This window comes from Pteropus medius, unplaced genomic scaffold (assembly GCF_902729225.1).
Source record: "Pteropus medius unplaced genomic scaffold, Ma_sr-lr_union100, whole genome shotgun sequence".
Lineage (NCBI taxonomy): Eukaryota > Metazoa > Chordata > Mammalia > Chiroptera > Pteropodidae > Pteropus > Pteropus medius.
The window spans coordinates 20,583,638-20,608,563 of NW_024354875.1; the positions used below are offsets into that span (position 1 = coordinate 20,583,638).

Below are 24,926 nucleotides of genomic sequence, written 5' to 3' on the forward strand. Positions count from 1 at the left end.
TTATATGTTTTCCAGTGAACACTTGCCTTATGAATATATTATGATGTTGAAAGCAGCTGAGAATCTGTTAGGTTTTCTAAATGAAACCTCCATTTTCAAGGGGTTATAAACCTAGAGAAAAATGCCCCTGGGCTGAAATTGACATGTTTGTATTTTGCACAGGACACAATTCTTGAACATGTAATCTATGATGAGGGTAGATGAACATTGCATTTGTTAAACCAGACCGTTAGTTTTTATTGCTTATTTCATTGTTAGATATTTTCCAGTAGTGACATTATCTAGTATCCATTTGTCATGTGATCATGTTTATTATTTGTGTGTGTGTGAGCAGTATAATTTGTACACTTTAATTTGAAGGAGCTAATCACTTAAATATATCTTCAGATGGACCACAAATACAAAACAAAATATGAAAGGCCATTTGTGAAATTTTACTACAGTTTTAAAGGGTGTATAGAATTAGAAAATAGTCCAAGGATGTTCATTTGTAGGGAAATAGCTGGACACAGATAATTGTACATGTTCAAAAAGTCAAATTTTGTGACACAAAGGACAGCGTAGATGCTGTAGCTCAGTGAATTTTATTAATCACTGTTTGATCTTTTGTATTTCATGTTAGATATCTAAACTCTTAGCATGAAGAAATGTTTATTTTGAGAGGTTTTCAGGAGACTGATAATTGTACTTCAGATTATAATATATCCTCAGGGATACTCCTCCCTTTTTTTTCCTTTGTCTTTTTTTCTTTTCATTGTTAGGTTTCTGAATCAATTTAGCTATCGAGCTTTCAGGTATGAATATAAAATGTGTATGTGCAGAGGGAGCAACGGGGACAAACTCAAGACAATGTCCTAGGAGCAACAATGTTAGGAAAAAATTAAGGTCTTAGACAAACATTAAAAGCTAGGAAATTCCCAATTTATAGTGCCTGCCAGTATCTCAACACCATGGCAGGGGGCGCTTAACTACATTTTTGGTGCCTTTGGTTGAACCTACATGTTAAAAGACAACGTTAACTGTGAATCTAAATTTGCTTTCTCAGCATCAGACCCTTAATGCTAATAATCTTAATGCTAATAATATTGGACGATTATATTGAAGAGGGTTTGGTCCAGGAGTAAAAAGGCATTCTGCAAATGGCATCCTACTCATCCTGACATGGCAGTATTGTGCTCTTAGCCTCTTCTTACTAGTCTCTCCTGCACAAGCCTTCTCAAACTCTTGGTCATTTTATCATGTGCCATACTTTTTTTTAGCTTGTGCATATCTGAATCTCCTTAAAAGGATTATTAGTGGATGTCGTTTCTGAATTTGTGGTGTCCTGTCTTATATTGGTATGATATTGTTATGAATTATAGAGTTTTATTGATTCTACTTAGAAAAAACAAGGGAAATCTATGTCACATATGCAAAAGAAACATTATCATATTAAAATCAAGAGGAAGAAGAATTTCTCAAATCTAAATTGGCTTTTATAGCTTGTTGCAGGTCACAAAATTATGAGTTTAGCCAAAATTATTTTAAAAATGTAAAAATTATTTAAAATAACTTCAAATTGATAGTTGGCTTTTTAAAAATAAATGTTTTAATATTTATTTATTTTAGATTTGTTTTTTAATTACAGTTGACATACAATATTATGTTCGTTTCAGATATATAACGTAGTGATTGGACATTTATATTCCCTATGAAGTGATCCCTTTGATAAGTCTAGTACTCATCTGACACCACACATAGTTATTACAGTATTATTGACTACATTCCCTATTTTGTACTTTACATCTCTGTGACTATTTTTATAACTAGTAATTGGTATTTCTTAATCCATTTCACTCTGCTATCTGAAAATTTATTTTAAAATCTTAAGTCTTAAATAGAAAGGGTAAAAATAATTGTATTCTAGTTACTTAAAATAAATAAATTCTCTTTTTCCTTCTTTGCAAACAATACAGGCCCAACTATGTCATGCTTCAGGTAAGGCAAGCAAGAATATGAAACCAAGTTTAGTTCTGTGGTTTCACAACTGTATTTGCAGGTAGGGCAACTTGTTTTACCTGGCGGTGTGATGAGCAAATTAAATATCAATATGGAAATAAGGTATCAAGGAGCATAGAGGTAAAGGAATTAAGTGCAGTAAATGTGTGTTCAGAGAGAGGAAGAAATGCCTTACACCTTGACCAAAAAATAATGTCATTCTGTTACCAAAGTATGTCAGGAAAAAAATAACTTCATGAACATTTACCATTGTAAACAAGGTCCATACATTGTAATTTACAAGATAAACCTTTTTTAAACAAGACGCAAATATTTTTCTTCATAAATAACCATTAGGAGAATGTAATAACAGTCACCCAAATGATTTCAAAATGCATTTGGGCTTCTTGAAATAACCTTTGTGTGTGTGTTTTTTGTTTGTTTGTTTTTGTTTTTTTTATACCTAAAGAATAATTTACTGAGATAAAATTAATATAACATAAAATTAACCCTTTAAAAATGAACAGAAATAACAATTTTTGTAACTCCCACCTTGCGAGAGTCTTATAAAAAAAGTGCCATAAGTAATTAAAAGAACTTTAAAATGCTACAAGTAATTTCGTCAACTAAAAACTATTATTGATAATACATTTATGGAGTTACTTTAGCACCAATGAAAAGTGAAATATATTGATATGAAAATATAGTCAGACAGACTATTAAACATTACCATTCATTTGGACCAGTGGCTGAGACAATCTTTAAGGTTCCTTCAACACTGAGATGTAAGATGTTCCCTCTGAAGTACAAAATATACAAAGGTCAAAATTTTTTCTTAATTACTCGTAAGAATAGTTCATCCTAAATAAATAGTAATAGACATTGCATATAATTAAGGCAAAATCTATTCCTCTACAAAAGTCTATAAAAGCAATAAAATAAATTCTACATTCTTTTAAATATAGTAATGATAATGGCTATTCTATGCTCAGCATAGATATGACCTGTTGCCACATTTGGTTGTTAGGTGCTGAAAAAGAAACACATAAAGAGGAATAACTATCTTTTTTTTTTTTTTCAGTGCAGACAAAGTAAATGTCAAATTTCTCAGTAAAATCCATATGAAATGAAAGTTGAGATAGGAAGTGGCATAGCAGGTTATATTTTCTTCTTATATTCTGTTAGAGAAAAATACACAGTCAACTCACTGCTTTTCTGACTGAGACACGTCCTAGTTTTTCCTAGTTGCTCCCTGCCATCTCCTACCAATCTCCTACCAGAGAGCTGTCAGCTGACCCCGGGCCATGGCCATTACCACTGATAAGGGGGTTACCAGGTAGAATATGGTCCAGATCTTCCAAGTCAGCAAGAAGTATTTAAGGCATGACAGGCCTGGGTGACCTGTCAGGCTGTGAGATTATGTGAACCAGCTGTGGAGTGAAAGTCAGTTTCCTCAGGACCTTATTTTGTCTTCCTCTGTCAACTTTACTTCTGTCTTCCTGTTCCCACAGTAGATCTTTGATGCCTTTCTAGCTGGACTCCAGTCATCCAATCCAGTGCACAGAAAATGAGATATAATTAAACATTATTAAATATTTAAAACCATTAAATGCCCCTATTAAGCTTCTCTAAGATAAAACCGGAGAACAAAATTACAGCTTTAAATTCTTCCTTCTGACAGTCAGAAATTCAGAGGGAGATGTCTGTTATTTCATACCCGATGGTGCCTGTAAGTATCTCTTATGCACATATGAAAGTAGCAACCTACAAGGAATTATTTAGCTTTCCTAATGTAAATAAAGTTGGTTATATCTATGTTTCAAAGGGGGAATTAAAGCCTAGGTTTGATTAGAATATTCATTTTTATTCCAACCTAGAACTCACAGCATACAAATAGATGAATTCAGCTCGTGAGAGAGAGCAAAGCCAATTTAATCTCTGGCTCCCCTGAGGTAAATGTAGTTCATGGTCCTGCCCCCACCCCAACCTCAGCTATAATCCCTGACTCCTGGAGGTAAAAATGCACTGAAGTGAGGAAAATTCTGCAGCAGGATATAATGATCCAAAATGACAGGGACAATAATGACAATGAATTTCATGTCTCGCAGTCATGAGCTGGAGATGCTTGACTAGGCTGACTTATACAATTAAATGGTTACAGGTACAGCAGGAGATGCAGTTAGTTGTGTGCTTTGGGGAACGATGCCTCTGGCAAAAGGCGTATTGTGGCATCCAGACTCTTTTGTTAAGAAGAAACTATTACTCCTCTAGGCATGCACCTGCAATTGTACACTTTAATAAAAGAAAGCCTAGGTTAAAGATAAGTCTTTTAAGGTGTTGATTTTATCTACTTTGAAAGCTAAAAAAAAAAAAAAAAAAAAAAATCAATTACCCAATAACACAAAAGTAATTTTTCCTTTTTGTTTTTCCATTGAGTTCCTGGAACATGTCAGATCTAAAGGTGGTGCCTTTAATGCTCATTTACATTATTTGCAAACACCATTGTTGAATTAATTGGGTGTTATCTACTTTAAATCTGACAGGCACATTAAATTCTTCAGAGTAATAGAAATAGATTGAATAAATAACTGATTGGTGTGGATTTACAAACAAAATAGCAGCCATTGTGCAAATTTGGCTTCAGGCTTCTTATCCTAGTTCTTGTAAGGTTGGTAAGGCGATCTCTGAAGTGGAGTGTATGAACCCTGTGGGGCACACAAGACCACCCACTGGGTGTACTAAGAGCATAATAGAACTACTTAGATGTATTTCTATATAAGTGGAATTTTGTATATGGTTCAAATGTCATATATCTATATGTACAATAGTATAGGTATGTATTTATAAATAAACATCCATATCGAGGTTATGTGATGACATTTACTTTTGTAATACTCAACGTGATTTTTCTTTTTTGACCTACTGGGTTAGTAATTTGTCATTATTTTATATCTTTGGTAACTGACTAATTTGAATGTTTTCAAGGTACATGTATCCAGTAAGAGGAAAAAGTCCTCTGGAAGAGTAAACATTACCAAATCACTTCCTTTATTTCTCAAGGTCCAATTTCTGTGGACTTTGATTAAGGGGTGTAGATGAAAACAAAATTTTTGGCTAAGAGGGTTGTTTATCTTGGGAACCTCAAAATTATCAAAATTCAGCATGATACATTAAATCTTGTTTATTGTTTTCATTTTTATTTCCATCTTAATATAAAAATATATATTTTCAATTGTAAAGTTCAATCTCCAAGTAGTTTTTAAGGCTCTGTTTTAGATCCTTATTATTGTACATAGTGAGGTTTAAAATATGTCAATATTGATACATGTAGAAGAAATATATAGAACATATATAAGTTGTCTTTTTTCTTATGTAAACATTTAAGAATAATCTATAGTTTAGTTTTCTTCTTAAACTTTGTAAAAGTATAATGTTATGTATTTTGTAAGTTGATATAAACACTGTGGAAAACAATTAGTTAGACATTCCTAGTAAAATTAACCTTGTGATTCAGTGATTCTCCTACTGAGTATATGCCCCAGAGAAACTCCTACGACATGGCCACTAGAAGATATGTACAAAAAGTTTATTGCAGCCGTGGGTATTATTTCGAAAAGGAAATATATATCAAGATATTAGGTAGCTAGTCAGACATGAGCAACAGGGGAACAAAGGAATATGAGTTCAACCTAGAGAGTGCCCAAAGAATATTCCAATGGTAGCAGAATTCTGGGTATGCACATGTGCACTAGGCAGAGTTTTATAGCAGCCAGGTGTCAATCAAAATGACCTCACTTGCCAATCACCTAGGAATGCCTTGGGAACCACCTATCACGGCCCAAATATAAGGCAGACATTCCCGCTTCTGGGTCCTTTTTGCCTTTCTGGGCTCCTCTTTTGCATTTCTGGGTTCTCTCTCTCTTTCTCACCTTTTGTTGCCTTTTTACTCTTTTGTGGCCATTTTGGCTCCTTTGTGTTAGTTCCAGCACTGGGACCATGTGCCTCCTTGGGGAATATTTTGTCTTTTTCCATGTGCCTCCTTGGGACATTCTTTGTCTTTTTAAAATGTATTTTTAATAAAACTATTAAATCTCAATGACCTGTGATTCTTCACTGCATCATTTGAGAAGAACCGAGGAAAATGCTAACTACACGTCTGCACCGTCATTATCCCTCTCCCTCTTCAATGCTGTTGGGGTGACACTGAATTCCATTTGGCCCCAATGGTGACAGATAAATGAATAAATAATCTATAGAGTAGTCACATGATGGCATTGAAAGTGAATGAAGAAAGCTAAGCTGAACAACAGGGATGAGTCTTAGAAAAATAATGGTGAAAATGTCACAATAACTTGCCTCACAATTGTAAACATCACAATCATACTTGAAAATGGCTCTCCAAAGTAGTTCAGTGTAGTTGAAATAATTAATAGTATGGAAGTAGACAAATGAGGTTTACAAACTTTATTGAGCCCCTCATTACAAATCTGTGAATTTAGGTTTATAATGCATAACTCATAGGATGTTTCGAGGTTTAAATGAATTAATAAACGTAAAATGACTTTACAAAACATTATTTTAAATATTGTTTTTTTAGATCAATTTTATGTGTATTCTACAGTCTATCAAATTTCTACTTTTCATGAGTATGTTCCAAAACATCAGTTCCACAAATGTCTCTTTATAAGTTTAAAACTTGCAGATTTTCCCAGATAAGTTTGTAAAACAGTCTTAGGAAAAAGGAAAATATTGTGCATATAAACATGCTCTAATTAAGTATATAATCTTTGAAATTTAAGAGTTAGAAAACACAATACTTTAACTTACTCTAAAATTATCCACCTCTTAGACATTGATTTAAAACATTTGTTTTAATATTTCTTTTTTGTGCATATGCAGTTTTACACTTATAGATTAAATGGATAATTTTTATTTTGATTTCCTACTATTAGCTTTTCCATTGTATTTTTCCTCTTGTTTTCTGTGAGTTATATAAATGAAACTGACATTATTGCTCATATAGCAGGCATATTTTTTTTGCCCCCAAATGCTGCCTTTTTGCTATTCAGTATATCTGGATACCAACTAATGCTAAATGAAGTTTGACATGTACCCCTAAGAAACAAAACTTAGAAATTGTGACTTCAAAGGAAACCTTGAATAAATAGGACACATTTGTGTCCACCCAGGCTAACATCCAACATATGCTTTAGCTTCCTGATGATGAGACAGAGCAAAACAGCCCCTAGGAAAGTTTGCAATTGTTTATTGCTCACTTGACCAGCATGTATTAAATACCAGGCTTTCATCCTCTTATAATTAGTTTTTTTGAGAAAGTAAAAAGCACACAAAAGTAGATTTGATCAGGTATAGGATACTGAGATAGTAGTCATCCATATTGCATTCTGTATATAAAAGCTTACAAACAGTGGTAAAATTCACTAATAGTAGGATATGTATTCATATAAGTTGTTTGAACAAATAGTTCTGGTGGGTTCTCAGTAAGTTATCTACCTCTCACATACTGTTGCTCATTTGACCCTTTTTGAAAAGATGTTGGATCAAAGGCAAAAGCTCTTGTATCAAAAATATCTATTGCCCGCCCCTTATCCCCACTTGACTCATTCATTCAAAAAATATTTTTAGAGCTTCCACTATTTTCCCCAATGCATTATGCCGAGCATTAGGGCCAAAGGCATCAAGGACAGAGCTTTGAGCTTTCAGGTTTTGAGAGAGGTTACTGCATATATGCCAAATATTGTACCAAATACATGGTCGCTACTACCAACAACATTTTACGTTTGTGTAGCAGAATATGGTTTTCAAAATATTTTTTCCCCTGTAAATTATCTTAGTTGACCCGGCTCAGTATGTATGCTGAGATGGGATATCATGACCCCTATTTTAAAGGAAAAGGATATCAAAGCTAAATATTTGGATCAATATTTTGGACATGTGCAGAGGTGAAAGTAATTTTTTTTCCTTGGCAAATAAAAAAGCTTTACAAATGCAGATTATAACATCATAAGTTTTTTTCAGCTGCCATTAGGTTTTAAGTCTGTCACTCATTTAACAAAAAGCAACCAAATAGTTCAACAAAATATACACATTTTTATTAAGGGAAACTTCAGACATGTGCACATGTCTCTTGTAGTTTCATAACTTTAGCTCCTGATTAAAAAAAAATCAGCCCATAAACAAAATCCTGGTTTAGAGTCACAAATGTCAATTTATTTTTAACTAATAGGTTTCCTATCTTGTCCTCATGGTTTTATTTACTGGTTTCCATGTATATACTGTACATTCACAGTTAGGCTTGTTCCATTAATCTGTTGCTACATAAGACACAACACCCAAACTTAGTGGCTTACAACACCAGTAGACACTCTCATAATTCTGAGAATGTATAGGCTCAGCTGGGTGTTTCTCACTTGGGATTCCTCCTGTGATTGCAGTGAGATGGTGGCAGAGACTGGAATCTTCTGAAAGCTTTCTTACATACATCTTTGGCTCTTAGGCTGAGAAGGCTGGAACAGCTAGGGGCTAGCTCCTCAACTCTGTCTCACTATGGCTTTTCCACATGATTGGGTTGGACTTTTACATAGTCAGACTTTTTACGTGGTAGCTGGCTTGCCCCAATGAGTATACCCAGAGACCAAGGCTTAAAAGTAAGTCTTCTTCTGATCTAGCCTAAGGGAAGTCACACAGTGTCAGTTCTGCCACATTCTGTTAATTAAAATGAATCACAGGGGCAGCCCAGGTTTAAGGGATAGGACATTATGAAAGTAAGAAAAAGAGGAAGCATAGTTTATTGGGGGGAAATGGGACATCTATGGGGAATAACTGCAAGGAGGCTGGGTCAAATGGTTTTGTCAAAAATATTTTATAGATGTGGTATGGATTTTTATCACAAGTCTATTTGCCTCTTTTTTTTTTTTCTAATCAGTCATCATAATCATTGCCTAGATCAAATTACAGTATTTCATTAGAGGTTAAGTACAAAATGGTACTTTCCTAACTCTGTTTTATTTGTTGGATTACTTATAATTTCCCTGTATCAGCTCTTTGCCTATCTTTAGTTAAATTTTGTATAAAATCTGGAGAAATGCTTGATTCTTTCAATTACTTACTAGTTTTCAAAAATGAGTTGCTGTTCTAGCATCTTTTAGTTGTAAAACTATTTTTAGATTACCAGCTAAACTCATGACTTTAAATATATTTGCTGTGTGTCAATTTATTAGTTATTGATGTTCAAATTGCCCTATCTCTGGCTCATGGGCACTTCCTCAAGTTGGCTCTGGAGCCCTTTTGATATGCTGTCAATGGTCTCTGATGACTTCTGTGCTATCTGCTATGATAAGTCATTCCAGGCTCTTCTTGAAACTTACCTGCCCTAGACCTAGAAGCAACCCTTTCTTCAATAAACCTTGACTCCTTCCTGTGGGAAATGGTAATTAGAGGCCATAATCTATTTACTGTGGATGTTTATTGCTATTGATTGTTCATTATTTCTAGGCCTTTCAGTAGTAAGAAAAAAAGAAAATGTTTTGTTTAAAGAAGAAAATCACGATGAATTTTTTGACATAATTCCACTTTGAATTTCAGAGTACATGGCTGTTATTCAACCTCATCTATTGCACTGCTAAAAATATTATTAACAGTGAGCTTTTAGAAGACTCCAGTCCCAGCCACCATCTCCATGCAATCTCACTGCACAATTTAAGATTTTTTTTATTGCATTTTTGTTGATTTTTCTTTGAGTATATGCCAATGGGGATATGTGGACAAATTCCTGTCTTTTAAAGTTACAGTTTCTACTAGTGTGATTATGCCACTAACTCAGTACAACAAATCAATTTAATTTTGCTTTAGATCATTAGGGTCTTTTTTTTAAGCTGTGCTTTTGTTTAATAGTTATGTACAGCATTTCAAAGTAAAAGAAAGACTATTCAAATAAGACTAGTTTTTCTCGCTATTCCTTCTACCCTTTTACCTCCTTCTCCTTAAACATTCCATTTTTTTTAGAATTTTGGTATATACTTTCATTGTATGTATGCATATGTATGCATGTGCATATAGTATATGTACACTTGTGTTTGCTCCCTTTACCATTTCTTAGCTAATAGTAGTGCCTTGATTTTTTTTCTGCCTAATATAGTGGATATTTTATTCTATAGTATAAAGAACCACAAAATTTTGAAAAGATTTTTTAAAGTCATCCAAGTCCTAATTCCATGGGATTAAGTTTTGTAGCTATGTTAGCTGCTTAGATCAAAATACATCCATTGGTACAGCCTTAGCCATCAATAAATCAAATTTTCAAGTGATTTTTCTTTTTATAAGTGAAAATAAAACCTTATTTTTTTTCTTTGGACACCACAAAACAATGGCACATCCACTAGTTTTATCTGTATAGAGACTTTAAAATTAGGCTGTAAGTCACAAATGCATAATTTTATCATTATATAAAATATGCTGTGATTTGTTTAAAATTGCTAAAACCTAGTTCATATCATCTACTTGTGTTGAGTGCAGTCCACTTAGTCAGACTAAATGCTCATGTTAACTATAGTCTTTTTAATAGATAGGTCTGTTTTATGTTAATACATGAAATTATATATTTCTTAGAAAAATTTTATTTTTATATTGATGGTATATTTAAAAAATTTAGACATGAACCTAATTAATTATAGTTTGAAGGATTAATTAATTAAAAGTTTGAAGGATTTTCTGCTTTTCTTTTAGAGACATTGGGAAAATACACACCTAAGAACTATACATTGTGTTTAAATGTGCCACATATTGAGGCTTAAAGTAACTATCTAGTGCATTTGTTTCAAATCGTAATTCTCCTTTAGAAATACGATCTTATAGGTCACATTTTGAAAGAAGGGAAGGGTGAAATAATGGCCATTGGAATGTGGGAAAATAGGAAATAAAAGCTATAATGATTTGTCTTTAGAAATGAATTTTCTTGGTACTTTATCGTATGGCCATATAATACCTCACATATATGTTGGCAGAGTCCCTAGGTGCCCACTGATATACCCACTCTAGCATATTTTCTAGCATTCTTTCAAGGGGATCGAGAGTCTTTGCTCAGATAAATGTATCGAAAAAGGAAGAAACAGAGAAAGAGGGAAAAAAGCCAGTAGTCAAATCCATTTGGAGTGCTCTGCAGACAACACAGCAGCTTTCTTAGTGTAATGGGAAGCCAGGCTGGTGTCTAAATTCACAAGAAATAGCAATAATAAAAACATCTCTTCAATAAAAAAGCCCCACACTTTAGTTTCCACTACCAATTTTATAACCAAACCCTGGTAATGTAATATAGAAAAACTGAAAAGAAGTCATTGGTACATAAGTCTTATAAATAAACCTAACACCTTGGTAGGTTATATTCTCTGGAGCCAAATAGGACCACTGTTTTAGAATGTGAATTGCAAAGCGGTTTCATTATTACTATTAATACTTACTCATGTCACACTTCATATTAATGAAACACTACTTAGATCATTATATCTGCCCACAGAAAACATGAAACATCTAACACCTACTTACAAAAGAAACTCAGCTCTGCATATTAAACACACACACACACACACACACACTCACACACTGACTTCCCACACAACTTATATAACTACTACTCCTTTACTATCCAAAACCAAGTAGGTATTCTAGCATTCCCTGGAAAACTATCACCAATATATAATTTGCTGTCTATTCAGAAGAATAAGTCTTTTGAGCAAAAGTGGTAAAAGAATACAGTAATTACATGAGCAACAGTCAGATTAATAACAAAATCAAATAATTGTACTTTGTCTTTATGTCAAAGATAATTAACATATAACTCTGAATTAACTTGGGATAGGTAATGCCAAAAGCCTCTCAGTTAATTAGAAACTTCATATTTCTCAGTTTTTAAAAATTAATTAATTAATTTTTTATGGTGACATTGGTTAGTGAAATTCAATGTTTCAGCAGTACGCTTTAACAATATATATATATATATTTACACTGTGTGTTCACCTCCCATAGTTAGATTTCTTTCTTTCACCACATATTTGACCCCCAGTTTTTCATTACAGTTTTAACCTGCTGAATACAGTGATAAATACATTTGGTGATCTGTGCAGTTTTACATCCCCTTACAGAGGACAAAGTCTGATTAAAAGAGAACTAAGATGAGTCTCCAAAGAGTTCTCTCTCTCTCTTGCTAATTTTCTCTGTGCAAAGCACTGTACCTCAGTAGTTACCTTGTCTATTTTGGTAAAAGGAGGGTATAAATATATTATCATTAAAGATAATCTGATATACAATGGAATATTACTCAGTCATAAGAAGAGATGAAATACTGCCATTTGTGACAACATGGATGGACCTCGAGATAATCATGCTAAGCAAAACAAGCTAGACAGAAAAAGTTGAAAATCACATGATATCACTTATATGTGGGATAGAAACCTAAAAGCAACAAATGAACAGGACAAACAGAGACTCATGGACATGGACTATAGACTAGTGGTTGCCAGAGGGGAGGGAATGTGGGCGGAGCAGGGAGGTAGACGGGTAAGGGGGGTCAAATATAGAGAGGTAGGGGGAGAGTAAAGTGAATAAAGGGGATCAAATATATGGTAGCTGAAGTAAACTGGACTTTGGGTGGTAAACACACAACAGAATATGCAGATGTCAAATTATAATGTACACCTGAAAATTATATAACTATTAACCAATGTTACCCCAATAAACTTAAAAAAAAAGATAATCTGAACATAGTCAGGATTTACAAATTGAATAAATTCACTATTCTCACCCCTTTAAGAGAATAAAATAAATTCAAATTATCTTCAAACAGCACGTGTGACACGCGTTACTTCTGAGTTGAAGTGCGCTACTCTAGACAGATATTATAGTCTTGCCTTATCTGTGTAGACTCTAAAGACAAGTGTCAGTACTTTCTAAAATTTTCTTTTCTTAATTTGGTACTCTATTCTTCTTCAAGATTGGCCTCTATGTATTAGTCTTGGGAAGCTTGGAATGACTATAAAGGAAGCAACACTTTACATGGCAAGAAGAAATAATGTATAGATTCATATCTTTCTAGATAGGATAGTATTCTTAGTTTTTTTTTTTTTATATGACTAGCAATTTTATTCATTCATTCATTCATTCATTCAGTAACCATATATTAGCACAGCGTATATAGGTGATGTGATAGATTCTTTGGAGGTACAAAGAATAACACTAAATGTTTCCTTGCCTCAAAAAGCTCTTGGACTATTGGAGGATACCGCTTAGCAGATTAGTGATTTGCAGTATTATGTGAGAAGTTCTGTGAGCGACATATACCTAAGTTGGCTGCGAGGAAATCTAGAAAAGCTTCCTTAAGTAAGCAAGACTTTGCTCAATTTTAAGAATAAGAAGTATAGCCAGGTAAAGTCATTGGAAAGGATGTGGAAGGAAACACTGTGGCCAGAGGAGAAGGCCCGTGAACACAGGAAGCAGTTGTGTAGAGTTTGAACGTAGGGAGAGTAGAGGTGCGGAGTAGCAAATGGGTTCTGGATCGTGGAAGATCAGTTCTGCCATACTGAGGAGTTTATTTTGAATTCTGTAGGCAGTGGAAATTCAGTGAATGAAAACAGCATTTAATGCAGAGAACTCAGGACCTAGGAAACATATTTGAGTGATTTATGGGACATGTTTTGGATGAGGTTTTATGCTGATTTGAAAGAGCCCAGGCTAAGGGAGAGGCGAAGACATAGGAAAGAGCAGGTATAAGTATCCAGTATCCATCTCTTTGCTCAAATTTCCTGGACAATTCCAGTATCCACTAACTAGATTTTCTTATTTTTTTAATAGTTATGTTTGTGACTTGGTCTTTTTATTTCTATGTCTGCTCCTTCTCATCTTTTGTTAAATCTTCCTCAGTTTGGAAGTGAATTAATAAACTAGTGTCAACTATTTTTCAAATTTTGTTTTCAAGAATAATTTAGCTTTAAAAACTTAAGTATTGTGGACTTTAAAAAAATCTGTAATAGCCCAACTGGTTTATGTCAACATTTTGGAAAGAATACCAGTCTTTAAAACGGCATTAAAGATATAAATCTTTGGGGGAGTGAAGAATGCCTGGTGCATGCTAATTTTATACCTATCCAGGTGGAAGAGAGCGAGGAATAGCCAAAGCCATAGATAGGACAAAGGGATGTCAGTCACAACCTGGCCTCAGTTTGGCCTTAACTTTCGTCACTAATCCCATATCAGTGGTTTATTTATTTATTTCTAACCTCTATCATATTAAGATCTTACTTTGACAAATCACATTTTGATTTATAGTCTGTGCTTTTGGCACGTGCTTTAATAGCATTAGCCAACTCCAGACACACACTGAATTCATTATGTACCTTATGTATGTAAGTAGTAATACTTCCTTTTAATGAACATACGGTCACATCAAAGTGCTGGGAGGTTGTTTTACAAAAGCATATTTGTGCAGCGCTCCTCGGAAGTTTGAGACGTGTGTTAAGTTGAAGACTAATATGCTGTATTTAAAGTTATATTTTAATGGAGTAATATATTATAATTTTGCCCTCTCCTTAAGGTGAATAGACTGTTATAGTCTGAGTCTTTGATTCTTAGGCTTAGGTTTTTAATTAGAATTCAACTTTTTTTTACATGTAATTTTTTTTATTTTAGACCAGATGAATTAAAAACTCATAAAGTAAAATTGACTTTGAATATGTATGCTGAACTATGATATGGATAAAGAGTTAGATTAATGACTTTTTTCTTATTGTCTTTAGGTGGTAAGAAATGCATAGAATCTGTTTTTATAGGTGACTCCGTCTGTAGCAGCACTAAACCTTGACTGTATCTACTAACGTGTTTCTTGTCCTTAAAATATGGATACCCTTCCATAAATTTTGAGGGCAGGGCTCTCTCAAGGCAGTTTGGTAGAAGAAGAGAAGTGAACCAGGAACCTGCAGACTCAAGGTCTGGCCTGGCTATAAGCAGTCTTCCAAGGGGAGTGGCTAGCAGTCCAAACCACCTATATTAGCTGACTTGGCAATCTTAATACTCATTTCAGCCTTCATCAGTGTGTGGGAGTCTGATGGTGGGTCTGAGCAGGGAAGCCGTTTTCTCAGTGAAAGGATTATCCACGGGGTCAAGAGCATGATAATATCTTGGCAATTCTTTGGGAGAAGGGGGCAAGTCTATGGAGGATACTAGGCATCTTTTTGAACTAGAGAAATAAAGGCCAGCCCTTGGGGGAAGAGCTAGGCAGATAGCAGAGCTCTGACCAAGCTAGCTGAGATAAAAGCTGAGTTCTAGTTCAAGTAGGACCATAGAGTGCAAAGTAGATATTGGGCAGAGACTCTTATGCTTGGTGTATATGGCAGGTGAGACAGCAGCCTGATAAACATTAGGGATTCCCTTGTCGAGGGGTTCCCTGTAGGCAGATAACAGTTTGTGGGCAGATTCTAATTCTGAAGGGATAGAACTCCTTATATATTGCCAAGTATGATCAAGACTGACTCAGGACGACTCAGCGACTGCTTAGGGCTGAGCCTGCTTGTTGAAGGTTGTCAGTAATTGCATCTGGGTGAGGGTACTTTGACTCTCTCAGATAGAAACTAATAGGATCTTTATTTGACAGTAACCATTGACTAACATTTCCAGGAAGACTTTGAGAATTACAAGAAACTGAACTCACTGAAACATGATATTTGATTCTTTTACTTTTCATTATACAACAAAAGTAAAAATGTCAGTAATAGTCATATGTCCTAGCCTTGTATTTAAAAGTTGAAAGTAAAACTAATAAATATATTTTCAGTTTGGTGTGGTGTTGTATAATGTAAAAATTTATTTATTTTTATATTAGAGGAAAAAGAAGTGCCAGGGTGTGGTTAGATTTTGTTTGTTTTGTTGGTTTTTCACATGTAAGATTTGCTGCATGTTACTGTGCTCCAGCCTTTCAGAGACAAAGGGAACATTTTTTGATATTCTTTAAAACCTTTTTGCGAAAGCTATTTTAATGGTACTATTTAATTTAAATTTATGTAATAGTTTATTAGAAGTGAGTCTATAGCCTATTTATTGAATCACTTTGTCTTTAAGCTCTTGCATATTTATTGAGTGCAGATTTGAATCGAATTCTCCAGGACATCAAATGTCTTTCTCAAATACAGGGGGCATCAATTAGCTCTATAGTCAGTTATTCACCCCCACCACCACCCCCAGAAGGGAAATTTTGAACAACCATTGTTTTATGTTGTAGAAATGTCAACAACACATGTCAGGATACAGGCAACTTCACCTGAACCAAATTAATGATAGATTTGTCATTGGGAGCCCCCATCAGTGTAATGGAGGTGGTGGCAGCAAAAATAATCTTCCTTCCCTCCTTTCCTTCTTTCTCCCTCCCTCCCTTCCATTCTTCCTTTCTCTTTCCCTTTTAATAAATTTACCCCTTGCCCCCAGCTTTATTGAGGTATAATTGACAAATAAAATAAGATATTCAAAGTATACAGTGTGATGATTTGATATGTATATACATCATGAAAGGATTCCCCTCAATGAGTTATAAAATTTTAACTTTTTTAAAATCAAAATGTGCAAACATACACACAAGTAGAATAGGATTTTGAACCCATCTGTACCATCTCTAGCTATAACAGTTATCAGCTCATGAATAATCTTATTTAATCTATTCCCTCCTTTTCCCCTTTTCCTTTCATATCTTTTTTCTCCTCCTAGAGCAGTGATCAAATCCCTACCTGCCTCTTATTTTGTATACCGAGAATGGTTTTTAAATTTTTAAATGGTTAAAATTTCGTGGCACCAAATCATTATAAAATTTAAGGGTTAGTGTCCATAAAAAGTTTCATTGGAACACATCCATGCTTATTCATTTGGGCTTAGCCAACAGCAGAGTTGAGTAAGTCAATAGAGATTGTATGGCCTTTACAGGAAAAGTGTGTAAATCTACACCTAGAATATTTTAAAGCATATTTAACTGACAAGGTCTATTGTTTATATTTTTTAACAATATACTGTATAGCTACCATGTCATTACTACATTCAATTAAATTAAGGACAGTTTTCAATATCATCCAATACATTATTCATATTCAAATTTTATGAGATAGTTTGGCGAGATAGAAGTTGAAGTATTATTGAAGGTTAGAACAGTGAAACAAAACTGTGTGTGTGTGTAAATGGATTATTTTTTTCATTTAGAAATGTGTATTTTCAAATTAGATAATAGACTTCAGTTATCTAATTTATTTTTCTAGCCCTTTGAAAAGTATACATAGTCATACGGAGTCATCAGCAACTTACTACTCAAGCTAATTTCTCAAAGTAGAAGATGTTTTTTTCTTACTGTGTCTACTCCGTTTTTCTCCTTTGTGTTCACCTTTCCAGAAGAATAAATTGGTTGGCTTTTAAAATATGACTAGAGCAATCGGCCTAGTATTTTATGTATGTGGCTGCAATATTGACATAATTTCAATAATAACTATATTGTATATATTCTTCTGTTTGTGTCTTTTTATCTGAATAGCATCAGCCATTCCATTAGCTATTAGGAGGTAGTTAGTGACATTAAGCGAAAGGCCCTGTTCGGCTGATTCTCATAGTCTTCTGCCTCGGCACATGTTCCTAGCTATAAAGGTTCAGAATATCTATTTTTTTTATTTCTCTCGGGGTGATCACCTGCTGCTAAATTGATGGGGACTAGCCAAACTCACAGAATATTGAATTATAAGTTGATTAATTTAGACAACAAATAGTTTTGCACCTTTCTATATGCCAGGCTCTGTTGTCCATGTTGGAGATAAATTCGTGGTAGTGATGGTTGGGGCGGATAGAACTAAATTCCTACCCCTAATTCATTAATTCCTGTAAGAAACAAAACGTTCATGTGGATCAGATGACTCATGGTTGCTGTTAAAAAAAAAAAATCAAGTAGAACAAACCTATTAAAGCCAAATTAAGATCAGGATTTTGCTTAGTAAATATCAAGTTTGAGCAGAAGCAATTGGATGTTCTTACTATAGAGTTTGCATTGGTTAAAGATGTGTTTGTCAAGTGAGCCTGAAGGTTTTGTTTTATAGTTAAAAAGAGAATTAAATTCTTATTTTCTTTCTCTTTTAGAGTTTCAAGCCCCAAATAAAGTTTCTCAATAAACATTGAATCTGGATTGCTAGGACATATTCTGATAACCGAGGAATAAAGATGATTTGGATAACAAATTAAAGAGTGTCTCAAACAAAATGAGAGGGAATGTAAATTTAGTAAAAGGAAATCTTCATTAAAAATAATAATTTCATTCTTATAATGCTTTCACAAATGCTCTAATTTGTTTATTTCAGTGTCTCTAGAAGATTGGCAGAGAAGTTGGTGTAAACCCTACTTTGCAGATGAAGAACAGACGCTGATGGGTCTGAGAAAAGGGATGTGTCAGGCTTGTCCTGAACTCAGGTGTCCTGAGTCTCCAGGCCCAGTGCTCTCCCTGGGTGGTAGAGAGTTAGTCTGCTTTTCATGTTAATATGATAGTACACATTCTTTTCAGACAATCAGGACATTGGGTTCTGGTCAGGCTGATTTGATAACAGCTCGATAAGGTGTGGAATCTTCCTGTGATTAGAGAGAGAAATTTGATAAGATACCAGACCGGCTCTGCCACAGATAACGGTTCTCAAAAGGCTGCTTCCACTTAGAATTCCCCAGCTGGTCCTTAGCACAGGGTTCTGTGTATTTATTATGTAGCTCACACTCAGAATCACCCCTGGGGCAGGTTGAGTCATTCCAGCAGGTTTGTAAAAGTTGTGTGCATGTACTCACACACAAATGAGGAGAGGAGTACTGAAAGGTGGTTCTGTGTGAGTGAAAGGATTCACTTACTCTTGCCAGTGCTTTTATGAAAGATGGATTAGTTTGCTATTCAAAGACTTATTTTGTTTTAGAATTACATTCTCGCTTTGTTATAGAATTACAGTTTCAGGTTTTCAGTTGGTTTATCTGAAATTCTGTGATCATGACTTATACAATTGGTAGAGCTGGAAGGAGATCACAAAGTTCCACTCTGTGGCTTGAGCCAATAAGGAAACTGAGGCACAGGGGTCAGAACTTGCCCAGGTTTTTAGTCTCAAGCAAAAGAAAAATAAATATGGTCGACTTAAGGAGAAAAGAACTTTTTGAGAGGACATTGAACAACAGGCAAAAATACTGGGAAAGCTGAAGACAAAGCTTGACAAATAAGGGACCAAAAGTGAATTGTAGCAAGCAAAGCCACAGATGAACTCCTGTACTAGAACCAGTGCAATGAAAATGTCATGCTGATGACCACGCATGGCATCTTGTTCTGCTACCACTGCTGACAACTCTGCCACTGCTTCTCTTAGAAAGGAGATGGTGCTGCTGCTGCTTTGCCTCTACCTGCAGATTGGATTCTCCACACCCAGTTCCCTGGGTCACTAGCTCTAGACTGTTATCTGTGTTGAGAATGTCCCACTGCTGGAGCCAGGTTAGAGGCTTATGTCCCAGGCGCCTTCTTTCTCTCCTGTGGGAGGGGCTGACTCTGCCTTTTTATAAATAAGGCTTATGTGATGGGGAAAAAGGAGGTTAGATGCTGGGAAGCAAAAACCAACAAAACTTAGACAGTTATTCATGACAGAAATAGACCCAGTAGGTGGCTGTTTGAAGGATTAGAACTTGGGTCTTTTGATTTTTCCCCATTTATAGCAATTTATTGATTTCCTTTGTAAAAACTGGTAGAGACTCCCCATTTTAAAGAGAAAATGAAGTCCCCCAGATTAAAATTTCGTGATTCTAACATTTTGAAACACTCATCCCATCAATGCTGTTTCCTCTGGATGGAAAACCATTCTCCTATCTTCCTATTCTTTGTGACACATGCAAAAGAATACCTTGCTTGTCTGGTAAAAAAAGTGAAGAAAGAAAAGAGAAACAAAAAGAGCAAACAGTATTTCTAAAGAGCAGAGATTTGTGATTTGTTTTTACACATGTCAGGAAAAGTTAGCTACATTGATGAGCAATGAACTGTTTAGAACTGAAGAATATATCTTTTTTTTTCTTTTAATATTTTAGGCAGTAGCCATATCTTTTAATTAAGGTATAAGGTAATCTTGACTTTCCAGTAATTTTTTTTACCTTTTAATAATAATAGTTAATATTTGTGGGAAATGATTACAACGTATATTACCTATCTCAGTTATTCCCCACTTTAACCCTATGTCAATCCCATTATCATTCCCTTCATAGAGATGAGTGAAAAGAATCTTAAATGAAGCAACTAGCATGAGGTTTCATACTTGGTGGGGATGAGACTTTAACTGAAGCACACATTCCTATAAAAGAAGCTTGCAGATCTTTCTATAACGCAAGAGAGAAAAGAAGATGTGTGTGGAGTACTATATTCAGTGATACTTAAGGAAAACTGCAGAGGAAAGAGAAAGGCTATGTGCTAAGAAATGGAGAGACTTTTTTGGAACTCGTGACTTTTGCAAGTCATACTATAAATTTGCTCTTGTATTTCTGGGTCCCGGGGTGGCTGGTCCAGTCTGTTTCAATTTTTGCTTCCCACAGTGATACTTAGCTCAATGGTTGGCACATTGTAGGAGTTTAATAAATATTTGTAAAAAATAAAAATAAAAATAAAAATCTCAAGCATTCGCAGAATAGTTGTCCTGGGTTAAGACACCACGTTTTCCAGACTGCAGCTCTTAGTAAAGAAAGACCCTTATCCTCAAGGCTAGACAGTCTAAAATGGTTTGTCCATGACTTTAGCTCATTTCACAAGCAAGGAAGAGGACCTGTGGCTTTAGGTCACACGGTTGTGTGGTTTGTAAAAGGGTCTCTACAGTGTGTCTTGCTTCTTGACTGTTCAGCTTCATTTCAATTAATTTTTGTCACAATATTCCTTTTCCCTTTTTTCTTCCTTAAGAAGTATAAAAACCTATTTTTGGCTTATGCTTGAGAGAGAATTATTTGTCTTGGGTAGATATGGTGGCGAGGAGTCTTCATTGCAAACTGATGTATAGAATATTTGTTGTACAGATATAGCTAATGAATACTGAAAGCATTCTATTGTTTGCAGTTTCATTTGTGGTTTTATTTTTATTCAGCTCTAGCTAGGTTGCTAAGTGTCTGAAAAGTAGAAAATTTCATTAGATTCATTAAAAACTTTTTCAAGAAAGGAGAGTCCTGAGGGTATAGAAACTTTATGTACTTAAATATGTCACGTTAAGGCAATTCACAATGTTTCGTTTACATGGGGCCAAAGACCACAGATCTACACTGATTGCTAATTATTCAGATTGTAAATAGCTTATTCGAGAACTTAGGGAGAGACAAAAGAAGCATAAAGGAACAAAAGGCCCACGATAATGAAAAGGATATTGTGAAGAGAAGGGCCTGGCAGAATTATGATGCAGGTCACATCCTGTGCCTGTATTTAATTGTACCTTTGTATTTGATAATAAAAATGATTACATGCTCAGTGCTAACAGGTGTCCCTTCTTGAGAACCGTAGTATGGATAAGTGACAGCAAATTACTCCAATTCATAAACTTTGAATTTTACGCTTTTATTTTGAGTTTCACTAGTCTATATTAGAAGACATTTCCTGCAAAAATGTACATTAACCCAGGAAGATTTTTAAACTTAATTTCTGATAAGTGTATATAAAATATAGATGAATATTTTAAAGAATGAATGAAAAAAATCACTTCGCAGGCACTATTTATTCAAATGTGGTCATGCTAATATTATAGTCACATTTCTGATAGTTCATGCTTCAGATAAGCTTTAGATAGAATTGAAAATTAGCAATGATTATAGTTTATGAGACGTGGTCTTCCTGTTAGGACTCAATTGCCTTCTCTGTATTTTCTCTACTTCTTTCTAATCTTGATCACTTTCCCTAACTGCCATGCCTAAAATTTGGCCCCTGTCCCAGGAAGTTGCTCTCCCTGCCACCTATATTTTCCTTTTTTCTATTATTGCAATTTTTAATTGTCTTAATTAATTTTAGTTGGTTTTATCTCTCTTCCGCATTAGAACATCATTCCACAGAGCAGAGACTAGGGTATTCTTATTCTTCCTACTCAGTGGATCCCTGGTGCCAAGCATTATGCCTGGCTCACAATATGTACTCAATCAATATTTGTTAAAGGGATCTGTTACTGGCTGTCCTAATCATACATCAAACACTTACTTGCTTCCACTTTATCACTGGCCTTCTCCTTTTGCTTGTGTTTTCACTGAAGATCTTATAATAGAAGACATCTTGTTTCCATTGTCTGCTGGGTAGTTAGTTCGAGAGATAATAGGCCCTTGGTTCAGTGGAGACCACAGCCATAGTGGGGGTAGGGCTGAGGGGTGGAGACTGTTCCTAGAATCTCTAAGCCTTGAGCATATTTCCTTTATTTAATAATCTCTGACCTGTGATTGTGTTCTATAATCATGTACATTAACTTATTTATTTGTTCAACAAATATTTGAATATTTACTAGGTAGAAAATACTATGGTAGGTACTGGGAAAGCAAAATTGTATAAGATGCACTCTGTTCTTTTAGGAACATATTATTAGAATCAAGTTTCCCTAGGCCTGGAACTGTGACTACTTGGGTGTCCATTTTAAACCCAATTCCTAGCACAGTCCCTGGCATATTAAAAACATTGCGTACATATTCGCTCAACAAATGAGTGTTAAATACAAATGTTTAAGAAATAGTTTGTGCTGTAATAAATATATGTACAAAGTGCCATGAAGCTCAGAGGAGAGAAGGTTATTGTATTTGAGAAGAGTCAAGGAAAGTTTTCATTAAGGAAAGATGAAAAGTTGATAGTTCACCAAGTGGGGTAAGATGTTCCATGGAGTACAGACAACATGAACACAAGGCCGGAGGTGTGAAGGAAGAGCAGTGTTTGAGGATTGAGGTCACAGGAGGGAGTTGTGGGCATTGAGGCTGTTAGAATCATTACCGATGCCTTTATTCAGGTACCTGTGCACTAAATAGCTCTTGTGGCACAAACTAATTACATCACCATCATTTATTTATAGCATTTTTACAGGAAAATGGATTGTGTTCTAATTAGCCATCTTAGAATACAGTTTTGAAGATAGACCCTGTTTTTTAGTTGGGACTAACTTTATTAGAAAATTGGTTACATTGCTTGTATAAATTATCTATTCCCACAATTCCACACAACAGCAACCATAAAACTTCAGCAGAATAAAAACAATTAGGATTTGTTGCTTATGCATTGGATTGGTTAAGATTCTTCTGGTCTGTGCTGAACTTGCACTCACATTTGGAGGTGTTGACTGTCAGATGATGTAAGATGGCCTTGGCTGGGATGATTGGGGAAACTTGCCACATGCCTCTCATCAGAGTGTCCATCGTTTTTATGACATTGGCATAGCCTTTTTTTTTTTTTTCTGACATCTACTAATCGTTCCATTCACCAAAACAATTTTACATGGTTGAGTCTAGAGTCAGAGTGGGAAAGGACACTGTGAAGACACAAGGCAAATGGCACAGCTACAGGGAGGGGTGAAGAATTGGAACAATTTTTGCAATATACTACATAGCCTATGAAGGCTGATCAAATCATGATTTCAGATCTGATGTAAGAATATGATTTCTGATTTTATTTTTCTGATTTGCTTTATAAAGCACCTGTCATTTGGTCTTTATTAATGTCCATTCTCTTTTCAGACATGAGAGTAACCAGAAATCAGGAAAAAGTTGCAGTGAAATCTTGAAAGGATAGTAGCTATGGAAGATCAGCCATTACATTCATTGTATAATTTCAGAGGTTCCACCCAATTCCTCTTTTTTAATAGGACACTAAAGCCCAGAGAAATACTCAAAACTTGTGACCTAATCATTCCAAGTCCAGAGCCATTCTCCACTGTATCTTGTAAGGTGCATGCTTCCTAAATTGTTTCATGTGTCTCCCTGATCCCCACCACTAGCCACAAAAATTACAACTTTTATAAATAATATACTTTTGGAAATTTTACTGTCGTCACAATTTGCCATGAAAAGTATGTGTTCATTTTGAGTTTTCCTTTTTCAGTTTATTCATCATATGTACTTAAACCAGAATTTAGTAATCCCTCCCCCTCCACATGCATGCACACTTTTTTACTCTGCATCAATCTGTACTCTTCCCATCAGATAGGGCAATTTTAAATATAATGATTATATTAAATCAACTTGAGTTTTGTAGATTATTAGCCTTTGAATTATCTTTGCCTGACTGCTAAGGAGAAGCCGCCTGAGAGGTCATTGTGACACTGTCAGTCTGAGACATTGAAGCGTGCCTTGTACATTTTGTTAAAAATGGGATTAAATCTTTAAGGAAGTACTTTTTCTTTCAAGCTTCCTTTTTTCCCCCCTCCTTCTAGAAGCAGAGTCAGGGCACAGGGAGATGGAAAGAAATATTTTTAACATTTAACATTGGCAATTTTAATTAACAGTAAAGTTATGGACAAATGCAATTTTAAAGACTATTTTTTCTAACAAACTTTCTGTATGAATCCCTGGGTTCACATAGCTAGGTCTGTGCACTGTAAATGGCCATTTAAAAGTGTGCTGTATTAAAAGATTGTATGTAGAATTTCATAGCATCACAGAATTTTAGATCTGAAGGACCAAGGTAATTTGTTACTTTTTTTTTTTGTATTTACTCATTCTTCATACCGTTTACACATTCAATGATTATTTTTCTTTTTTCAGCTATTTTGCATGTTAACTTAGTTGCCAAACTTTGAAACCCTCCAAGGAGTGCAATATTGCTATGTCTCCAAAATATTTATATTTGAGGTCTATTCTATCATTACATCCTAAAACATTTTTCATTTAAAATCTCTCTCACTGTCCCGTGTGCAAGGCCATTGAGGAGTAAG

The 24,926-nt window shown here is 34.8% G+C and overlaps 1 protein-coding gene across 4 annotated transcripts in view; it reads left to right on the plus strand.

The window, feature by feature from the left end:
- Window positions 1–24,926, plus strand: part of GPD2 (glycerol-3-phosphate dehydrogenase 2) — a 125,180-nt gene that overhangs the window by 62,485 nt on the left and 37,769 nt on the right. The window lies entirely within an intron of this gene.